This window comes from Solea senegalensis, linkage group LG2 (assembly GCF_019176455.1).
Source record: "Solea senegalensis isolate Sse05_10M linkage group LG2, IFAPA_SoseM_1, whole genome shotgun sequence".
In the NCBI taxonomy this organism is placed as follows: domain Eukaryota; kingdom Metazoa; phylum Chordata; class Actinopteri; order Pleuronectiformes; family Soleidae; genus Solea; species Solea senegalensis.
Window position 1 is genome coordinate 27,944,388 of NC_058022.1, and position 20,404 is coordinate 27,964,791.

A 20,404-nucleotide genomic window follows, 5' to 3' on the forward strand; every position below is an offset into this window, starting at 1 on the left:
TTAACGTTTACAGTCGTTGGACAATTTAATGTTAGTGTGAGTTCAATTTATCCTTAGACTTAGCAACCACGGCTAAAAACTGCTAGCATTTGGCTTGCATACTACTCAACCTAATCAAAGCACACATTTCCTGCTATACCTCTTGTTCTTAGTGGCATTTAGTGCTACTAAAGTGTCAGGTGATTAACTGAATTTGACAACAGTTCACTGTCAGGTTACGGCGGCATATTTATTTGCAACTGTACGTCGGTTCTTCGATTGTGTTTGACATTTGATTAGCATCATCCCAGTGTGGTGAGATTATTATTCATAAAACAGTGGAAGGGAGACTTGTAAAGGACATTTTCCACTGCGAGGGACATGCTCCAGCAATCATGCCTAACCCCCTGTGGGTGTCGTCGTCAAAAGGTTGGCCCTGCGGATATCAAAATGCCGTCAACAGCACAAGCCTCATTTTCAGGGGGATGCCAGGGGAGGATTTTTAATTATGAATTGACCTGTGAAAATCTAAGGACCTGAGATCCAATACAGTCGTGGGGAACAATGGTTGCCTTGGGCAATAAAAAGGAAAGCGCGATGCCTAGAGAGGGTTTTGCGTCTGCTGCGATAACCAGCTGTCAACATATGCACAAACCTTGAGGACAGAAGCTAGAAATAGATGTGCACACCACTCTTTAACTTCTTTCACACTAAACATTTGTGGATACACAAGGGATTTTGAAACCCAGGTTGTCCTGCCCTTTGGTGTTTTGTTTTTTTTTGTTGTCGTTTTCTTTTTTCCACCTGTGTGTTTAACATGTCACAGACGTACAAAGAACACAACATCTGTGTCTGTTTCTTGGTCCCTTGTCCCTTAAAGGCAAGTGAACTTAAAGTTGCAAATAAAATGAACCAAAGTTGAAACAAACCTTTAAAAAAAAGAAAAGGTTTGCTACAGACAGGGATAGCTAACAGCTTTGGTTGATGGACATGCAACATTTGCATTGCCGTCAATAATGAAGTAATAAAATCCTGCACACAATGCAATCGTTTGACCTGTGCGTGAATGTTTTACAAACACATACATGTTGTTTTGTGAGAGAAACAAAACAAAAAAAACCTATACATGTACATATAACTTGTAAAACCTATATTTGTAGTCTGAATTTAAACCGAGGCTACTGCTCTAAATGTTTGGCAGGATTAGTGACGTGCTTGATGAAAACCATATTCACCTCCAGTTTTTTCCCCATTGCTGATTCTTCCTTTTCAACCATCACCTATCAGCTATGCACAGCGACATCTTGCTTTTAACACACCAAATCCTACTCTTTCTGCTCTGATTTGGGGAGAACCTTTAAGCTGCCAGGTATCTGAAAAGCTCCCAGCTGTTTAAGGCTCAGATTTGCCCTCCCAAGCTTTGCCATGAGCACATTCAGGCCCTTCCTGTTCCCCACCTGTACTGGCCTCTCTGTATGAGGAAAGAGCAACAGCTGTCTGGAAAAGGCGTCTCCTTTTTTGCCGTGTCCTTGGCTTTCATGCTGACGACAACAATGACCATGTCGCCCTCTTTAACGGCTGCCAAATGCAGTGACTGGTCTCCTGTTAGTTGATAGGATTCATTATCCACATCTGCTTTTAGACTGATTGTAATATAATGTAATGGAGGGGTTTTGGTGTTGGACACCACTCTGGCCTAAAAGAGCAATGTTGCCATTTCTGTGGCTCATTTAAAAGTTAATTCTGAATTTGAAAATGCTGATATACTGACACACTCTTAATAAGTCAATCGGTAAGATTCAAATTTACTGGAAATGGTAATATCATTTATCTTTGACCATTAGAGTGCAACGCCATGGAGACTGTGTAAAATCAACGGTCATTAAATAATTTACAGATGTGTAAAGCAAACAGTCTGCAGGGTTTAGAGACAACTGTCTATGTGATGCACCGCAAAAAGCTAAAACATGTTGATTGTCTTCCATATGCATTTTTGGAGGTGATTGGCAGTGTGTGAAGTACACACACTACATATTCCTAATATGAAGGATCACTTTTCTCTTGTGCAAAAGCAACCTGTTGCTGCAAACGCACTGCAACTCGGAAACTGTTGCCATGGTGACAATGTAAAAAGAGCTAATTCGGTGGTGGCAAGTTTTAGAGTTTGCATCATTGTGGTTCCCAAAGGAAAAAAAAAAGCGACATCACTTTCCTTTCGTAGCTTCCCTGTTCACATTTGAAAGCAATATTCTGCAGTCTGTCACCCCTGGCCTTGGGTGCATTTTATGGCAAACTTTCTGACTGAATGCATTTTTCCTTCCCCTAAGGTTAGCCAGGAGCAAATGCCATTCCCTGACAAGCTCCTTCTGGAAATACACTATAGTGTTGGAAAGCAAAATGTAATATTAGATGCATTGCAAACGCAAAAAGGTATGCATAAAATAATAAAAAAAGAAAATTATTTTTTTTCTCTGTTATGGGTGCAATTGCAATCTTCCTGTTAAATTTCTATCAGTAATGGCTTATTGCTTTATAAAACCAGACTAAAAGTGCCCTTGAACACAATCCGTCTAGTCATTATTTTAAAAGACGGTTTTTCGTTTTTATTTTAATTTGACCCCGTATAACATTTTCTCATCTAATCTTTTCACCATTTTTCCACCTTAATTTCAGGAATGTATCGGAAGTATTTCAATACTAAGTATTTTCATTAAAGAAAATGTGGTTTTATTTTTGTGTTGGCGTATACAAGCATATACGTTTCTGCTGCCCTTTCCGGCCCGATAAGGCTGCAAGACTGCAACATCTGTTTGAGCACACGTAGCCATTAGTACCACAGGATGACAACTAAATCTAATGGCCAGGTTGTACAGCATGTGTGTGTGTTTTGTCAGAGAGCTTTCAGGGTGCGATAAAAGTGACAGAAGCTGGCCAAAAAAAAACCCTCTCATGAAAGTTTATGTAAACCGCAGTAAAGGATTGATACAGTCAGCACAACCTCACTGCGATGCATGTGCCTGTCATTGGAGGAGAATATACAATAACTGATGTTTAAGAGGTGGTAGCTTTTTCCTTTCTATAGACACAGCTTTTTCTCTGACTGATCAAATCAAATATTGTACTATTGCAAGTGTTTTATTGCTTTCATTATTCCGGGTAGTGGTTTTTCCCCGAGCATAGTGGTTTTTGGCTTAAGATCAAGTCGCTGGCCTTGGTTGCTGAAATACTGCGCCTTTCCTGCATTTCTGGCTTCCCATCAGGACATGAACTGTCCAAATGGCAGTGAGTTGATGGGTTTCGTCTCACACGACTGAGCCATAAGAGACAGACATCTCAGCGCCTTGCAAAGTTAATAGGTGATTGTGTGGTCACCAGTGACTAAACACTAAACACTGACTTAATGCACCTCTTATTGACCTTTGCACTGTGGCATCTGGTGAAACCGTGGACTGTATACAAACCAGCGACTCTGCTGGTTGCAAAAAAGAACTCAGTTAGAGTGGAAGTTGATGTGAAAATGAGCTTCCATTTCTCACTTCAGTAAACATGTTCCTGCGGAGCTAATGGGTCTCAATCTTAGGTTCTGTGTCTTCAATTGAATACAATGTCAATTTTGTAAACGATGTTCCCATTTAGAGGAAAGTGGATGATAAAGCACGCACATATGAGTGGACACCAGAATGATGGACAGCCTCGTACAACAGCAGCCTGGTTACGGGATTCCCGTTTTTCTAAAATGTGAATTTCAAGGCTTAACAGTGGTTTGCTTTGTTGAAACCTTTAAGATAACTGAAGACATTTACACCTTTCTTTAGGTCAATGTAAAAAAAACATGTGCTTGTTGTGACCATTACTGTTCAATTAAATATCGTGATGAGTATAAACCTTTAAAAATTGATGGGTGGCTTTTCCTCCACAAACATCTGTGGGCATATAAATGGCTGAGCAATTTGTTCAGTTTAATAAAATGTCACTTCAGTGTCAGTTTTGTTTCCCTTCGGTCACTTATTCTGCATTTTATATTCTTTTTAGAACAGTAGATGCTAAAGTCCTGCATATGAAACACTGTTGCCCTTCAAGCTGCTGCGCGTACACTTGCTAACAGTGCCAGAGATGAGAAATCATTGTGACAGTCCTACATGAAAACAATGGGTCGCTGTGTGTTGCCTGTCGTTTCAGTCCAAACAGCCATCAACATCTCAGCTAAAAGCTCTGCATTAATTACCCAAGTAGTCCTAATGGCGAGTTCATTTAATGGATTAGATATTCAGCTAACCTGTGGATTGTGACTTTAATTGCACTAATTCAGTGCAATGGGAAGCTATGAAATGTATAATACATTTTTCCAGCATTTGAAATGAGACAGTTTGCAAATCTGTGCAAACTACTACTAATATTCCATCTGATCAATCCAGTGTTTTTCCCCAAAATCATTGTGTCTATAATGGCCCTTTTCCATTATGGGACATGACACGGCAGCGTTTAGGCTGCATCTCCACTACAAAATGAGTACCTACACAACATGGGCGGAGTCATCTTTTTACACGCGACACAGACACACAAACGAGTGACTGGTCACTTGTAAAACAGTTGTTTAAATTTGTTCACTACTTCCTCCATGACCGGAGCACAGACTCCGTCTGACACAGTCACAGGACTGAAATACACCTACAGGGTTTGTGATGCTGGTCACGATAGGCAGTGCTGTCACTAGATACACCAGACTCCTCTGTTAAATACTGAGATTTTAGGCATCTCCCTGGTACTTGTTGGAGATTAACCCACATTTTTAGGATTAAGTAGTTTTAACTGATCCACAGTTCGGCATGAGTTCTGTGTCGGACATCTCTCCCTGTGACAGCACTCTGGCCAGTCAGTAGCCGGCAGTCTAACGACTTCACACATCTACACAGCATGCTTGGAAACTTGCCACAGCAGGTACTACCTGGTGCCAGGTACTATAGTGGAAACGCAACTTAACCATGTAGAGGCGAGGCGAGTAGAGCCAGTGGAAACATGTCATACATTGTGAGCGAGTCATGAACTGTCCTTTTACAATGTCCAACACGACTGACACATAAATATTTGTAAATGTGAGAATTGCATGTTTTCGATTAATTCATACATAAACTAACATTATACAGAGGTAAAGCATCAGTGCATCCGTAGAACATAGGCATGTGTGACGCTTGAAAACTAAAGTATGCCAGGATACACTCCACTGATCAAACTGTGTGCATGTTCCTCAAAACCTTTGTAAGTCACATCTGGCTGAGCAATTCAAAACAGCCTACACCTCATGTTAGTATGATGTAAATGTTTGATTCCAGCTGGTTTGAAAGCATTTTTATAGATGTGTATCCATCTTGGATACGTGTCTTTAAAATGGAGCAGTAAAAGGTGACTCCCCCCCGTTTCATAGAACTCTATTCAGACAAAGATGAGAAGATGAGACAAACACGCCAAGCTTAGTTTACGAACCAATAATGTCGCCAATATTCACGCTGAGCCTACCAAAGCTAGCGTTTTACCAATCCATTAAACACTTTGCTTGCAGACACAGTCTTGTCTGAGCGACACACACACCATGGGTAGGTCAAGCATAAGGTGACCTAGCTAAGCAATAGGATGAAATTACAGTTCTTACAGTCCTTGGCCCCATGCCCGGTCAAAGCGATTGTCCATGACATTGTGTAGTTGTGCAGTACTTGTATGAGTCTACGTGAGAGAGTCTCATAAAGAGTGTGGGGACAGTTTCACCTGCATTGAATATCAAGTAAATGAATTATTTTTCCATGCAGGAGAGAAAAAGGAGAACGGTGAAATTAATCTGAGGAGCCAGTTGTCTTTGTCCTCCGTGCACTTGGCTGATGATGAATTCTCCTGTCTGGGAGGAGGGTGAGATGAGGCACAGTCTTAATGTTATCCACAACAATATGATTTGCAGCGAGGACGCTTGTTTGGAAAGTGCAAAGGTCAAATCATTTCACTTATACCCCAGATAACTCGTCTGATAAAGAAAAACAAAGCCCGCGGGCCTTTTTTATGTGTTTGTTTTCATATAATGCCAAAGTAGAGTGAAATAATAGGGTTATAATCATGATGAAACATGGTTCAAACATAAAAAAAACCCATAGCTGATGAAAGGGCATTTTTATCATTTTTATGTGTGCTTTCAAACTGAGCAAATTCTAAGCCAAATGCCCCCCACAGATCAGCTATGAGCAGCAGTTAGCTTTAAAAAGCCCTCAGTGCTGTCGTACTAGGACTTCAAATATGTTCACACCGCTGAGTTGACTGATATACTCTGAAAGAGCATACTTTCAGCTGAGACAGATTTTGTTTGAAATCAGAAATAATGTAAAATCAAGGAAAACACACGCTATTAAAGTAAGTATTTTGTTACTAAGTTGATTAACAATAGTGTTTGAAAGTGATTTAAAAAGGTAAACGTATTGCTGTCCCAGTGGAATTGTATAATCATTTTACGAGAACCAGAGCTTTCGCTCTCTGCGGCAGTACATCAGAGGACTGGATCAGATGATATGTGCGTTAACAAAAGTTCAGGTTCGGTTCACACCAGTAGAAGGACTGGCAAGACGTCCTGTCGCGCACACTTGTGGACCAGCGCTTGAACTGCCGTGGACATATTATGTCTCCCACCCAGAGCTGTGCACTGAAATGGACAGTTTACTGCTTCATTTGCTAGATCATGTTCCACACCACGGGGGTGAAGACATTTTAACGATGTCTCACTGTACTTGGGGTCACAACATATCCAGCTTGAACACATCTAAGGTGGTGCAGTGTGTATCCATTAAGCCTCCCGTAGCCCTCCAGCTGATCAGTGAGGAACGCTGTCACCTCCAGAGGATCAGACTGAGTTTTCCTTCTGAACAGCTCCATGCTTTATAAGATTCTTCTGAGTGGGCTCATACTTATTATGTCTTCCACAGTGTGCAGCCACATCAACATCTCTCCACGCCTCAGCCCAACCATGGAGTAAAATTTGATCAAATCCCGTAAACAAGCCATTGTCTTCCGTAAGGACAATAGAAATGGGCCTGCAGTTCTTTCAACATTTAATGATCATGTTTAAACAATATAATTATCACATTTATACAATATAGTATCACATTATAACGTGACACTGATCCAAAAAACAATTGCATGCAGGGCAAACAAATACTGAGGGGCACTTGGGAGCATCTGTTCGTGCATTTAACTACATTTAGAGATGATATTTGCTTGTGGGCCAAAAGGTTTCTTCAGAAATGGTCAAATACATCTTTTGTAATTCTATTAAAACATTTCCCCCTCCTTTCAAAGTGTCTGTAACTGCCATTTCGGCCAGTTGCAGCAGAAAAGAAGCACTGCCTTTCCACAGGCTTATATACATGCAGCAGTCAGATGAGTGGTTGATTAGCTGATGAGGAACAGGTGTGTGTGAGGAGAGCAGGTGGGAGCAGGTAGCCCTAATCACACACACACACACACACACAAACAGGAATAGCAACAATTTGGAAATATACAGGATAAAATGGGAAAAAAACTAAATAAAAGGGACACAACTCATATAGCACCTGGCATACTAAGACAATCTCAGTTGTCAAGACAAATATAAATTATTGAATCTAAAAAAAAGTTCAATGCGTTGACACAAAAGGTTATTTTCACAGACAAGTGAACACTTTAACACAGTTCATCTTTGATTTGGCTTTTTCCATTGTACCTCTCCTTTCACTCTCATCTCCTCTACCTGCACAGTCTGTTTTTTTCCTCTGTCAGTCTCCTTGTCTTGTTTCCCCCATGTCTCACTCCCCCTTATCTTGGCTGCTGAGCAGTGATTGATGCAGTCTTTTCTTGTCTTTTGTTTTATTGTTTTTGTCTGTGTCAGCGGAGAAGGTAAACAAAGTGCCAGTGATGATGATATTTATATGCAAATGTTACCAGCCTATGTTTGGGAAATATCCAATGAAAACCGAAGCATTATATAAATGGGAATTTGTTTGAACAGAGTTTGTATGTTTGAGTTTGGATGGATGGAATGGAATGAGGTAGCTAGTAACTGAAACTGGCCTTTTTACGTGAAGGACAGCCGCTGTTTGGCGTAGTGCATCCACATATTCCATATTTGAAGGCCAATGGATTTTCGTCGTCAGAAAATAAAATCAAAATTGGAAAACAACCCGCTACCCCAGGGGTCGGGAACCTTTTTGACTCAGAGAGCCATGAAAGCAAAATATTTGCAAATTTATTTCAGTGAGAGCCATATAATATATTTTAAGACTGAATTTAACTAAATGTGAGTATAATAAGCCTCTGAATTTATTCTTTTAAATAATGTTGTTATAATACTCACCATTAATGCGACTTCTGGTTCTTGTGGACCCTTTTATTGGCAGAACAGCAAGACTTTCTTCGCGCAGTGTGTCACCAGCAGCATATCTTGCAATCACACTGAACTGCGACAAATGACTTACGTCTGTTGACTCATCCAAAGCCAGGGAATAGAACGGTGCTGCATTTATGTCATTCACTTGTGTTTCCTCCACTTCCAAAATCGATGGATGGATTAAAACAAGTGATAATATTTTATGTTGCATCTGAAAAGCTGAAATCTGCGAGCCAGATGCAATCATCAAAAGAGCCACACCTGGCTCGCGAGCCATAGGTTCCCTACCCCTGCGCTACCCCATGACCATTTACAAACGGAAATGAAAATCGAGAATCGTTGGAAAAGGAAAAGCACAGAATGATCAATTGTCTGATGTCTTTACACCAATAATACTAGTTTTATAGCACAAAACACGCTTAATGGAAAAAAGGTGGTGTGCTAAGCTCCAAAATCTGCGGCTAAGCCCCATGCTCAGCACATTCCACTCAGAAAAACCCCTGGTCGCTCCATTCTGAGTGTTTAACGCAACGGACGTTTCATTTTATTTCGTCCGTTTTCTGTTATAAAACTAGCAAATTGGTGTAAAGACATGTTCAGACTGCAGGCAGATGTCCATTAAGCACAGCCCTCCTGACTTCCGAGTACAGCACAACAGTGTCATAACGATAGTTATAAACTATGCAAAGTCGAAAAAAACTGTTCCACAGTCATTTTGTTCTGCGATTTCCGTTTATTTGCACATCCAGACAACTGATCAGTCTTTTTCTTCGTAAATAATTGTCGTTTTTTCCTTTCCCTAAATGGTAATATGGAAACGGCTCCTTTCTTAAAGCGAAAATCTGTTGGCCGCCATGTACATGGACCGTAAACTGCAGAAATTGGGTTGGGTCACAAACCCAGGCCTAAAGGCAAGAATACTAATCACTACACCAACTGTGTGGTTTCTAGATTTTTTTCATGGTAAAAAGAAACAACCAAAAAATGGTTTTGCCCATGATCAAATGAGATAGTCTTTCATTTTCCAACACAACTTATTTTTTAATGTCTTATCTTATTTATTGTATACACCTTTGAGAAATGATTGAAGTCTGGTCCACGTTGATATAACCGTAGAAATACGAAAATACCTTTAAGTCATTTATTTTTGTGCTGTAACCCCTATGTTATTCAGAAACTCGAAACATTAAAACTTCAAGGGCAAACTTTAGAGGAGCTGTGGCTCCTTAACTGTGATTGCTCTGGGTTCAGTACAGGTTCAAAAACATGTGAATAACATTCATAGAAAAAACAAAAAAAACAAACAATCCATCTGTTATGCAGAAGCCTCAATCTTCCCTTTCCACTAAATGCTCCCAGCTTGTGCTTGTTCCTAATCAGGCAGCCACACCCACCTGTACACCTGCCCCCAATCACCTCATCAGCACCCCAGGCAATAAAGCACCACTGCAGACTCCACTCTGTTTTGCCTGTTTGCGTGTGCAGATGCTTTCTGTTTAAGGGTGTAAGAGTTTAGCATGTTCTCCTCCACCTTGTTGCAATGTATGTGAACCTTGGGCAGACCTCACTGATCTCACTGTGAGACAAACAATGATGTTCAAGTTGATCTTTGAAAACAGCTCCTATACCTGCTACTTTTTTTGTGAAAATGAAAAAAAAAATGTTTTCTTAGATAAAGAAATCTTATCCTTTTTAAATTCTTCACACAAGGCCAAAGCTATACTTGAGCTCAAAGTGCACTGAGCCAGGTGTTGCCTTTCAAATCTGGTTTTGGTTGTATAAACTGAACAAACTTTACATCAAAAATGAATATCCCATATAATAGTTCATGCTTTGATCAAAATGTACAAAGCTCCCATTTTCTCAAATACATCTGAATGTCGACAACTCTGTCACATCAACGCATCCCACTGCTCATATTTGTGTTTTCGTGGCGGGGGGGTCTAGTGGCAATACTCCTGAGTACAACACATTTACACTTTGTATAGTGACGACCAGCTTTCATAAAACGCTGTTGTCTTATTTATTTATTTTTAACCTCAGTCGGGGACTATACACTGCTCTGTTTTCACCCCAGTGTAGATACACTTGAATGGGATTTTTCAATGGGGAAACTGTACTCATACACATTAGAAAAGAGATACATTCCTGTTTTAATTGGTCGTTTGCCGCACTTTCCTACTTTAAATAGCAACAAGTGGTCATATGATGGTGCGGAAAGAGACTCCACTGATACAAGGTTTTTATAGAACAAAGAGAACTTTATTGTCGCAAGCCAGGATCAGTTTCTACTAAATCATCCTCAGTGAGCCACACGTGTAACTGTAATTATCTTTTAAATTTTGTTTTAATTAAACAAGAGAAAGAGTGTTCCTTTTTTTTTCACGACTGCGTGGCATTTTATTTACTTAATTAACACATCTTGCTGGCATTACACTGCTCATCTTGTGTTTTTTGTAGGGTGAATTTAGTGCCAATACTCATAAGTACAACAAATGTTCAGTTTGTATAAAAATGACCGTCTTTCAATTGTTGTTTTGGGTTTTTTGGGGGATTTTTTTTAATCCAGTGGGGGATTCGACTGCTCTAGTTTTACTCCAATATAGCTGAATGATAATTTACAAAAGGGAAACAGTGGTAGTATACTCTTACATATTGTGCATGCATCAGATTTTTTGAATTAAAAATGTACCTAATGCTCATTTATTTTCATTCCAACTGAAATAAATTAACTATTTAGTTACTGTGAAAGCCAATGTCAAATATATTCAAATGCTGTTACTTGGTAGCCTAAATATACATATACAGGGAGGCGTGGTGTCTCCTCTTAAATACAGTTGGTTTAGAGCAACAGCTCATTTGCATTGACCTGTTCTTTTGTGAGTGTGCTCAGCGGGGAGTCTGCAGGAAGCACAGATGAGCCAAAGGAGGCAGCCATTTGAATGGATGTATGAAATTAGTCAGGTGTTGGCACCACATGGGGCAAGCAATAGCAACCCCAGCCCCCCCACCCTCCCGCACGCCTCAGCCCTCCTGCTAACCCTCCACCCCGCCCCACCTTCCTCTCTCTGCTGATGTGAAGAAAACAAGTGTATCTTACTTAAGACTCATCATCCCTCTCAGATGATTTTTGTAGAAAGCCTAATGCCATGTTAGCGTCAACTCCAACATGTCTAATTATACTTTGCTCCTTTTTGAATCCATTTCCACATGGCACGATTTAAGTTGCGTTTCCACTAGCATAGAACCTGGTACCAGCTACTATTTTTAGTACCTGCTCCGGCGAAGTTCCGAAAACTTGCTGAGTAGGTACTATGCGATGATTTGGTCAGACGACTGCCAGCGTGTCGTCACAGGAAGAGACGTCCCACACAGAACTCAACCACAGAACAGTGCCGAACTGTGGATCAGTTAAAACGACTTAACAATCCTAAAAATGTGGGTTAATCTCCAACAACTACCAGGGAAATCTCTGAGTCTGGTGTATTTAGGGACAGCACAGCCGATCGCGAGCGGCATCAGAGACCCCGCCGCTGTAGTCTGTGCAGTAGGAGTCTGTAATCCGGAGACGTGTGGACAGAAATCAAGCTGAACACTGCCGAACTATAGATCAGTTAAAACTACTTCACAATCCTAATGACATGGGTTAATCTCCAACAACTACCAGGAGTCTGGTGTAAAGTCACTAGTCACTTGTGTGCTGAACTTAGAGAAGCTACAACAAAAATATCGATCTCATCATGCTAGTATCAAACCGATACCAATACTCACCTTGGTATCGATATTTGGATTGATCCGCCCACCCCTATCACTCATCTTCCCCTTGTTTTCTACTGATTTATTCACCACATGAGGGTTGCAGGGAGCTGGAGCCAATCCCAACTGACATAGCAGGGAAAAAGTCGGGGGAAAACCTGGACAGGTTGCCACTCCATTGCAGGGCCAACATACAGAGACAAATAAGCATTCACTCTCAAACTCACGGTCAATTTAGAGTGCATGTGTTTGGACTGTGGGAGGACGCTGCAGTATATACCCAGAGAGAATGAGCACATATTCCTGTGAATCATCCTTGCCCTACAGTTCGTCAGTGCTGGTCAGGCCTTCATAGTCATGGCTAAATGGCGATTTTTACCTCTCTTGGCCTGCACTCTTGGTTTGAATCATGACCTCTCAGTTATTCCAGCTGAATGCAATGTCTGTCTTGTAGCATACTGTATGTTTCTTTTTCTGCAGAGCACCATTTTTCACAGCTGTTCAAGGAAATCTCACCTTTTAACACCATGTTTTTTCATAAAAAAAAAGTGTTCAAAGCATATACAGCTGTCTTTAGATATGACTAACCCTCTGAACATGTAACAGCAAGCGTTTTGTGCATTAGTGCGTCCATCAAAACAGGGACGGTGTCTTCTCTGAGGACTTTAAAATCATAATGTATTAATTGATTTAATTTTATGTATTTTTAAATCATAGTTATAAACAAACAAAAACATTGCTTCTCATGAACAGTTTTCTGACCAAAATTGAATTTTGTGTATGTACACATGAGCATGATAAATCAGGATCATTGCATTTAATGTGGAAGACTGTGTGCAGTAGATGATATGCAGATTAAATGAATGTGTGAAGTGAATGGCTGTTTAGATTCTCTCCAGAGGGTGAAAAACTGATTTTTCAAAAAAATAAACAAAAGAGGAGCAAATAGGGATGGTTGTTGACAACAGCTGGCAACAACAACTCGTCTCCTGAAAGTCTTCATTCCAGCACTGATGAATGATGGTGAGAGATGGAGTAGGTTTTGATGGTAGATGCTCTCCATCTGTTTTCGCGACACCCATTTTACACTACTGTCTGTTGCTTTATACTAAGCATTCAACTGTGCACTCACAGGAAAAAAGTCACCTCAGAATACTTCTACATCTGAAAAGTGGAAACCCAAAAATCCCAACTCAAAGACAATATACACACCATGAATATTAAATAAAAATGTTATTTCTACACACATACTTTACAGAGCACCTGCTGTACAGTTGTGCGCGGTATAAATGATGACACTGCTTCTTTTGTGCCTGAGAACAAATGGTAATGATCAGAAACAACTTTATCAATAAATGAGGTTAGCTCACTTGACAGGCCATGACATGGCTCTGGAGTGTTACCATATGAGTCCATTATGTATGTAAAATCCATAAGTGTAAAAAAAAAAAAATAAGCCCATTGCTTGAGTCAGCAGGATTGTCAAAACGGAGCATGCAGTCCTCCACAATTTGAGTGAATGATGGACAGCAGCTCATGAGATGTCAACTGAACATATTGTATTCCACATTGAGTGCACGTTGGGTTTTGCATTGCATCTAAAACAGCAGCATCCATTCATGAAAGCATGAATGGATGCAAGACTGAGGCACTAATTTATTAAGGAGTATTAACAGAGAATTAGGCTTGTCTATGTGAATGTCATGTACAATGACAACCACCAAGAGTTATTCCAACTATACCTGCAGAAGAGCAAGTGGCGATTGTGCATACTCCTACTCCGGTAGACCCACTGTGCCCACCGCACACTGCACGCTGCTCCACACAGCCACCCAGCTGTGCTACAAAGCGCCTACTTGGTTTCTCCCTCACCTCCACTGATTGGCGTCTACGAACTCCTCTCACCACCGTAGCTCCTCCTGGTTCGGGCACTAGTCTGGGCACATTAGGTTGCGTACATTCAACCGCAGAAGAAGAACTACTCTTGTTGTAGCTGCTGAGATGCAGAGCATCCACCGTGCCAGAGGGGGAGCTGCGTATCTGAGAGCTGACCTACCAATTACGTCACTTCCAGGTACCTGACCAATCACAGGACAGTGAGAAAGTTCTGGTTGGCTGGACCAATCACAACACAGTCCACGTTCTGGGGGTGTGATTTTGGTCTGAAACAGTGCAGCTGACGAGAGCGTCAGTGAGGAGATATTTTGATTGACTTTGACTTGGCAGCGACTAGGAGGATTTTGACCATTAAAACAAGTTAATATATGTAAGTAGACCTCCATAACTACGATATGAGCATTCAATGTCACCTTTAAGCCCCCCATGGACGTGTCAGGACTCAGAACCTTCTTTGGGATCTGCAACTTCTCCCACCAGTTCACTGAGGACTATGCGGAGGTGGCTAGCCTTCTCAATGAGCTTATTAAGAAGGACAGAGCCTTTGAGTGGGTGGAAACTCAAGACCAGGCATAATGCCTAATGAAAGCAAAACTTTGCACCGTGTCTAGCTTTCCCAGAAAAAGAGCGCAAGTTTCACCTAGAGGCTAGCTTCTCAAGTCAATGCCTCAGCGCTGCATTAGTGCAGAGACATGACACTGACAAGCGGGTTGTGGCTTACGCCAGCTGACCCCTGATTGGTGTTGAAATTAAGTTTTCTGACTGTGATAAGGCCCTTGGAACATTTCCGTGGCTACATTGGGGGTCAAAAAATCATCATTGAAACCAATCACCAACCAGACCTTTGTGAACAGCCAGCGGTTACGGGAGGGTCGAGTGTCCAACAGCCACATTGCCACGTGGATTGCCCCTGCAATAGATGTACCTGCACCCTCTCTTCCTAGCCACCACCTTCATTATGAGAACATCTGCTTGGACCTTCCACTGGTCTATGTGGATGGGTTCTCTTTCTGCCATGAGAACCAAGTCAGAGCTGGAGTTGGCATTGTGTGGACCACCTGTATGGTCTCAGAACCTACCCACTACCAACTTGGCCCTAAAACAGCCAGTACGCCGAGAGCTCAGCTGCATTGATCATGTTGCAACAAGCTGTCCGCTTGTCAGACTCTGAGTTATGTCTGGCATGCGACCGCCTTGTTACGGACCATGGGATAACCTTGTACTGGAAGAAAGTCAAGGGACACTCCCGCACTGAGGGTCCTGACAAGGAAGGAAATGATAAGCCGGACCGGTTGGTCAAGTTAGGAGCTGACCATGGCATGGCATGGGAATTCAACCCTAAATGGCTACCTGTTTCCCAAACCTGTGCAGTGAATGCAATCACTCATTGACAGGCTAGAGAACAGACAGATCATGCTCAGGTCAGTAGACAAGCGGTCTACCTAGGGCGGAAACCTGACGATGGTGACTTGGTTGCTACGGACTATACTGGAGCTAGTAAAGAACTCCCCAGAACAGGCAACAGATTTCCCCAGATGAGACGGCAGAGCTACGGGCTCTTCGCCAAGAACTGCCAAATTTCAAACTGGTCAAGGACCTTCTGGTGCATTGCCAAGACGGCACAGGAACCCCACGTTGGGTCGTCCCTGTTGAACGTAGAGGAGTCATGCTCATGACTCCTCTACCAGAGGCCACCGGGGGCGGAAAATCACATGTGGGTTCTTGTGGAACCACTGAACCGTGCACCACTCCAGAGCAGAGGAATCACGTTCCCTTGGTCCCACCTCCAGATGGACTGGATTGGCCGTTCCAAATTTCTCCCGAGGAAATAAATATCTCCTCACGGTCACCTGTGCCTTCACCAAGTGGGTGGAGTGCCTCCCGTCCACCAACGACACAGCTACGACCACTTCACTGTACCTGATTCCGAATCTGTGTGCCCTAACCAAAGAAGTTCATTGGGTTTGCCCAAGTAACCCCTTTTATGAGGGACATTACTAGTTATATGTGCGGGCTCAGGGCCTCGGCACCTGAAGAAACCTGCCAGGGTACCATGTCCATTAAAGAGTCAGAGGTTCGGACTCAGGTGGAGCGGGCGAGAAACCGGTGGTTGGTGAGTACACCGGCGGCCCTCATGGCCTATGCCGCCATGACACAACCACTAAGGTGAAACAGACGGTGTTCCTGACAGTCCCTCAAGGGGCCACGGTGCACATTGATGACCTGGTCCTCCATCATCTCGAGTCCGAGCGTCACGACTCTGAAATCGAGATCATGGATGCCTTTTTGGGTCACAACATAAGCATGGACATCTCTCTCCTGCAACAACTTGGAGTTGAAGGGACAAAAGTGGTGAAGTTCAGCCTCAACGCCACTGGGCTCGCCACCCACCAGACTGCAAGCAAGGCCCGTCTTGGAACAGCATTTGGTCAGCCTAGTTGCTCTCGGATTTCTTCTTAGTTGTTGGGCCATCACGGCTCTTGTCGCACACTTTGTGTAGATGCATAAAAAAGCAACAGGAGAGGTTGGACTCTCTCATCTTGGTCCGGCTGCGACTACCCATCCCATCAGCGTCAAACCCTTTCAGGATTTAAAGTACCTCAGTTCCCTTTTTCCCCTGTAGTTTGTAGTTTGATACACGTCCAATTCACTGACATGGAGCAGGCGGGGGTTTTGTGACTGATACTGTTGCTACAGTACCGCTCATTCATATAGTTTGGCTTCACTTTTGGAGATATCATCCCAATACAAACCACATATGCACAAAAGTAAAAAAACTAAAAAAAATATATAGCTAGCTCAATTTAAAATCAAAGTGCCAAAAACAAGTTAAAATGCATAAGCTGTTATTCAAATTAAAACACACTAAACAACTTATCGTGGGGGAATATAATGTGTTCCACACAAGTTGTACTGCTGCAGTAATATTTCTCTTGAAAGCCAGTGCTTTTGCAGAACAAAGCTTAAGCTGTGTAACTTCTAATTAGAAAGTAATTCATCAGATTAAAATCTTTGACTATATGAGTTGAACAACAGCACAAAGGCGTTTTGCAGTTAGATGCAGTTAGAGGAGCTAATGAGATCTGCAGCGATAACAAAGACCCTGAGGGCAAGAATAATCACAGTGGACAGTGGGGTCTTTTCCTGTCAGTTATGCAGACACGGCTGTTGAGCAGCAGGAGTGATGTTGCGGCGTAAAAGAAACAAATTCTCCATCTCATCCACCTTCTTCCCACTTCTTTAATTAGGAACGACCTTGGTTAAGTAAATAAACGGCTCATTGGCCTCACTGTCATGGAGCCAGCATCTTTTTAAGTATAGTATAAAGTTTGCCTCGCTGCTTTTGTGCATTATGTCCTAGTAAAAAGAAACTTTCCTGGCAGGGTATGTGTAATGCTTAGCAAATGGGCCAATAATGGCACTATTTTAGGCCATGTGGGGCTGTAATGGGTCATTGTAGTTAATGGATAACTGCATGCTTGGCTCATTCATTCAAATTTCATTCCCCAATGTTTCATTATGTGGCTTTTTAAAATAATCAGAACAACAGCTTGCTTTCTTTCCCTTTTGTTCCGACTGGCTGATTTATTTATCTGCAATCAAGTGACACCCCTCCAACGTGTGAGTTTGTACAACTGCCATCAGTTTGTCAAAAGAAATGTTTACAATCTGTCATCCTGCAAGATGAATACTTTGATTCTATCTTCCTCCAACATGGTCATGTTTTCACTGGTTTTGGTGGTTGGAAGATTTTGTTTGTTTTGCACGATTATAGACGCAACTCCGCAGATGATCGTTCAACTTTGTGTAAATACGGAGGTTGGCTGAATGGAGAATAGTAACACTTGAGTGAACTTAAGATGTTGCACCATATGAGCATTCAATGACACAAGACATCTGGCAGCTTGCAATCGGATTTATATGATGTGTTCTCGTGGTGGCAGTTATAATTCAGAAATCTTGAATTCACACGATCACCTTTAAAATGAGAACACTGAGGGAGCGTTTTTGTGTATACAGCGGCAGAGCAGGGACAGAAGTTTTATACTGTCAAACTGTTGGACTGCCATGTTTATTAGTAGCAGAATTTTTCCACTTGTACTTTTCCCTTTTTTATTTTATTTGTGTTTTCAATTATACTCAAACCTCATCTGTCTCCCTTTCTTCCCCGTCTGTCTCGACATAAAACCAATCACGTCCTGTGTGCAGTGCAGGAACGTCGCAGGGCGACACCTGAGCTTAACACAGCGAGACTGAGAAACAGAGTTGTGTGGAGCTGATGGGCTTAATCAGCGTTGTGTAAACTCATTTGGCAATGATTTGAATGTTACAGACACTTGTTTACATTTGAAGGTTATACACTGCAGTTAAAGATCTATATTTTTTTTTTTATTCAGGCTGATGGTCCAACGGAGCAAACCGTACACAAGTTGTTACAGAACGTTCTGTCAAACTGCAAACACCCCTTAAGCTTCACTAAAACATGGTTATGTTCAATTTAAAAGCCGGTTTACAACAGGATTTGGGGATCTCAAAGATTTGTGTTGAGCGTTGGAGGAAGGCCTGCATTTACTCACCACATAGAGAGCTGTTTTCCAAACCTTTACTTTATAATGTCAATCAGTTTAGAGTGGATGTTGATGGAAATATCATTTCAGATTTTTTAAAGATGAAAGACGAAAGAGCCATCTGAGCAGGACTGTAGGGGAGTTTGGGTGTGATCATTAAGTTATTTAATAATAGTAATTTTAACAGTAATGTAAAACATGTATTGAGTTTATTTTTGTTTTTAAAGTGTTTAAAATGATGTTTTAATAATATTGTGTATGTTTGGGGTTGATTTGGTAGCTGTGGGATTATAATTGATTTTCATCTGTGATGGTCTGGAGCAGAGGATTGATATTCCTCTGCTAAGGAGCTGAGTGAGCGCCATGGAGCCTGAGATGACACCTGCACACAGACAGAGGTTGACTTAAAGTTCAGTTATTGATTCTGAGTCTATTTCTGTTGAGTAAGAACTTTATCAATTATTGTTTTTGTAGTTTTTTTTGTTTGTTTCTTTCTTTCATTTTATTTCTTTTTCCTCCTGAAAACCATTTTTGCGGGTAGAAAAAAAAAACCAGCCATCTAAATATCATTCCGGCTTTTTGGGTCCCTGTCTTTTGATGCTTGGCCAACCAGGCAACATCAACATTTAGACAGAAATAGACAAAAGTACCAGTGTGGTTGACAGTTGGTATCATCCATTAGATGCAGGTGAAAAGGATTTTATGCAACCTGAAGGGTTCATTTTGCTCTGCACATACAATATGTGCTTTTATGCAATCAACCAAAATGTATCAGGGGAAGTGATGAACCCAAATACAAAACATTTAATGATGACTGCACTCCTTTGACCTGCAGTGGACCGAAGAAGCCTCGTCTCTGTCGAGTCTTCTGCCTCAGACAGTGTGGTGTATTGTTCCAGACTGTTCTCCTCTGTGCTCGTAATTACCTTTCCTCTATGATCCTTTTAAGACCTATAAATGGGCAAAGACACCTCTGGGGCATCTGCAAGTGTGTGTTTGTGTGTGCACGTGTCTGCCCATTCCCACGTGAGTTGAGCGGTGTGTAAATTTGTGTGTGTGTGCGAGAGTCCTCTGGGGCTTTTTGCACGTTAGATAAATAATGATGAATTACAGATTGATTACCCAGGAGTGAAAGATGTGGTGTTAAACTTATAATGAAAAGCTGCAACCTATGCGTACGTGTGTGTGTGTGCTCAAGGGACTGCCCCTAGCTTCTGTTTGCCTCATAATCAAGGGAGTAATATTTCTGGGTCATAAACATAAGGATTGGCACCATCGGATTTTTAAACTATATTGACTGAATATAGTTTGTGTGCTCAAGGCAACGCAGCAGTTTTATAGTGCATCAATATTTTACCTGTATACTTAGCATCGACACATTGAGTGGCTAGTTGTACTGATGTACATTTTTACAGCCCATGCCGAGTAATAACTTGTCGACCCTACGTTTTGCCAAATGAGAAATGTTGTGTTTTTTATGTTCAGACACATTGGTGAATTGGACATCTGAGCTCTTGAGAGCCCTTTTAAAGCAACATAAAAACATGCAGCTATAGCTGCCATAGTTATATTTCTTTAGCTGATTGCTACCTAAAAAGGCTGTTTATTCTTGGTGCTTTGTTTTACCACTTTCCATGGTGATTGGTATCATATAGGATAGACTGAATGAGAAGATGTCAATTTGAACCGCTCATGTAAGGTCATTTTCACACCTAATAGTCTGCCTGACTTGGTACGATTGGGGACTCGGTTCAATTGAGGGTTGCCGAAACGTGTTTGCTTTCACACTGAACTTTAGTGAAACGAACCA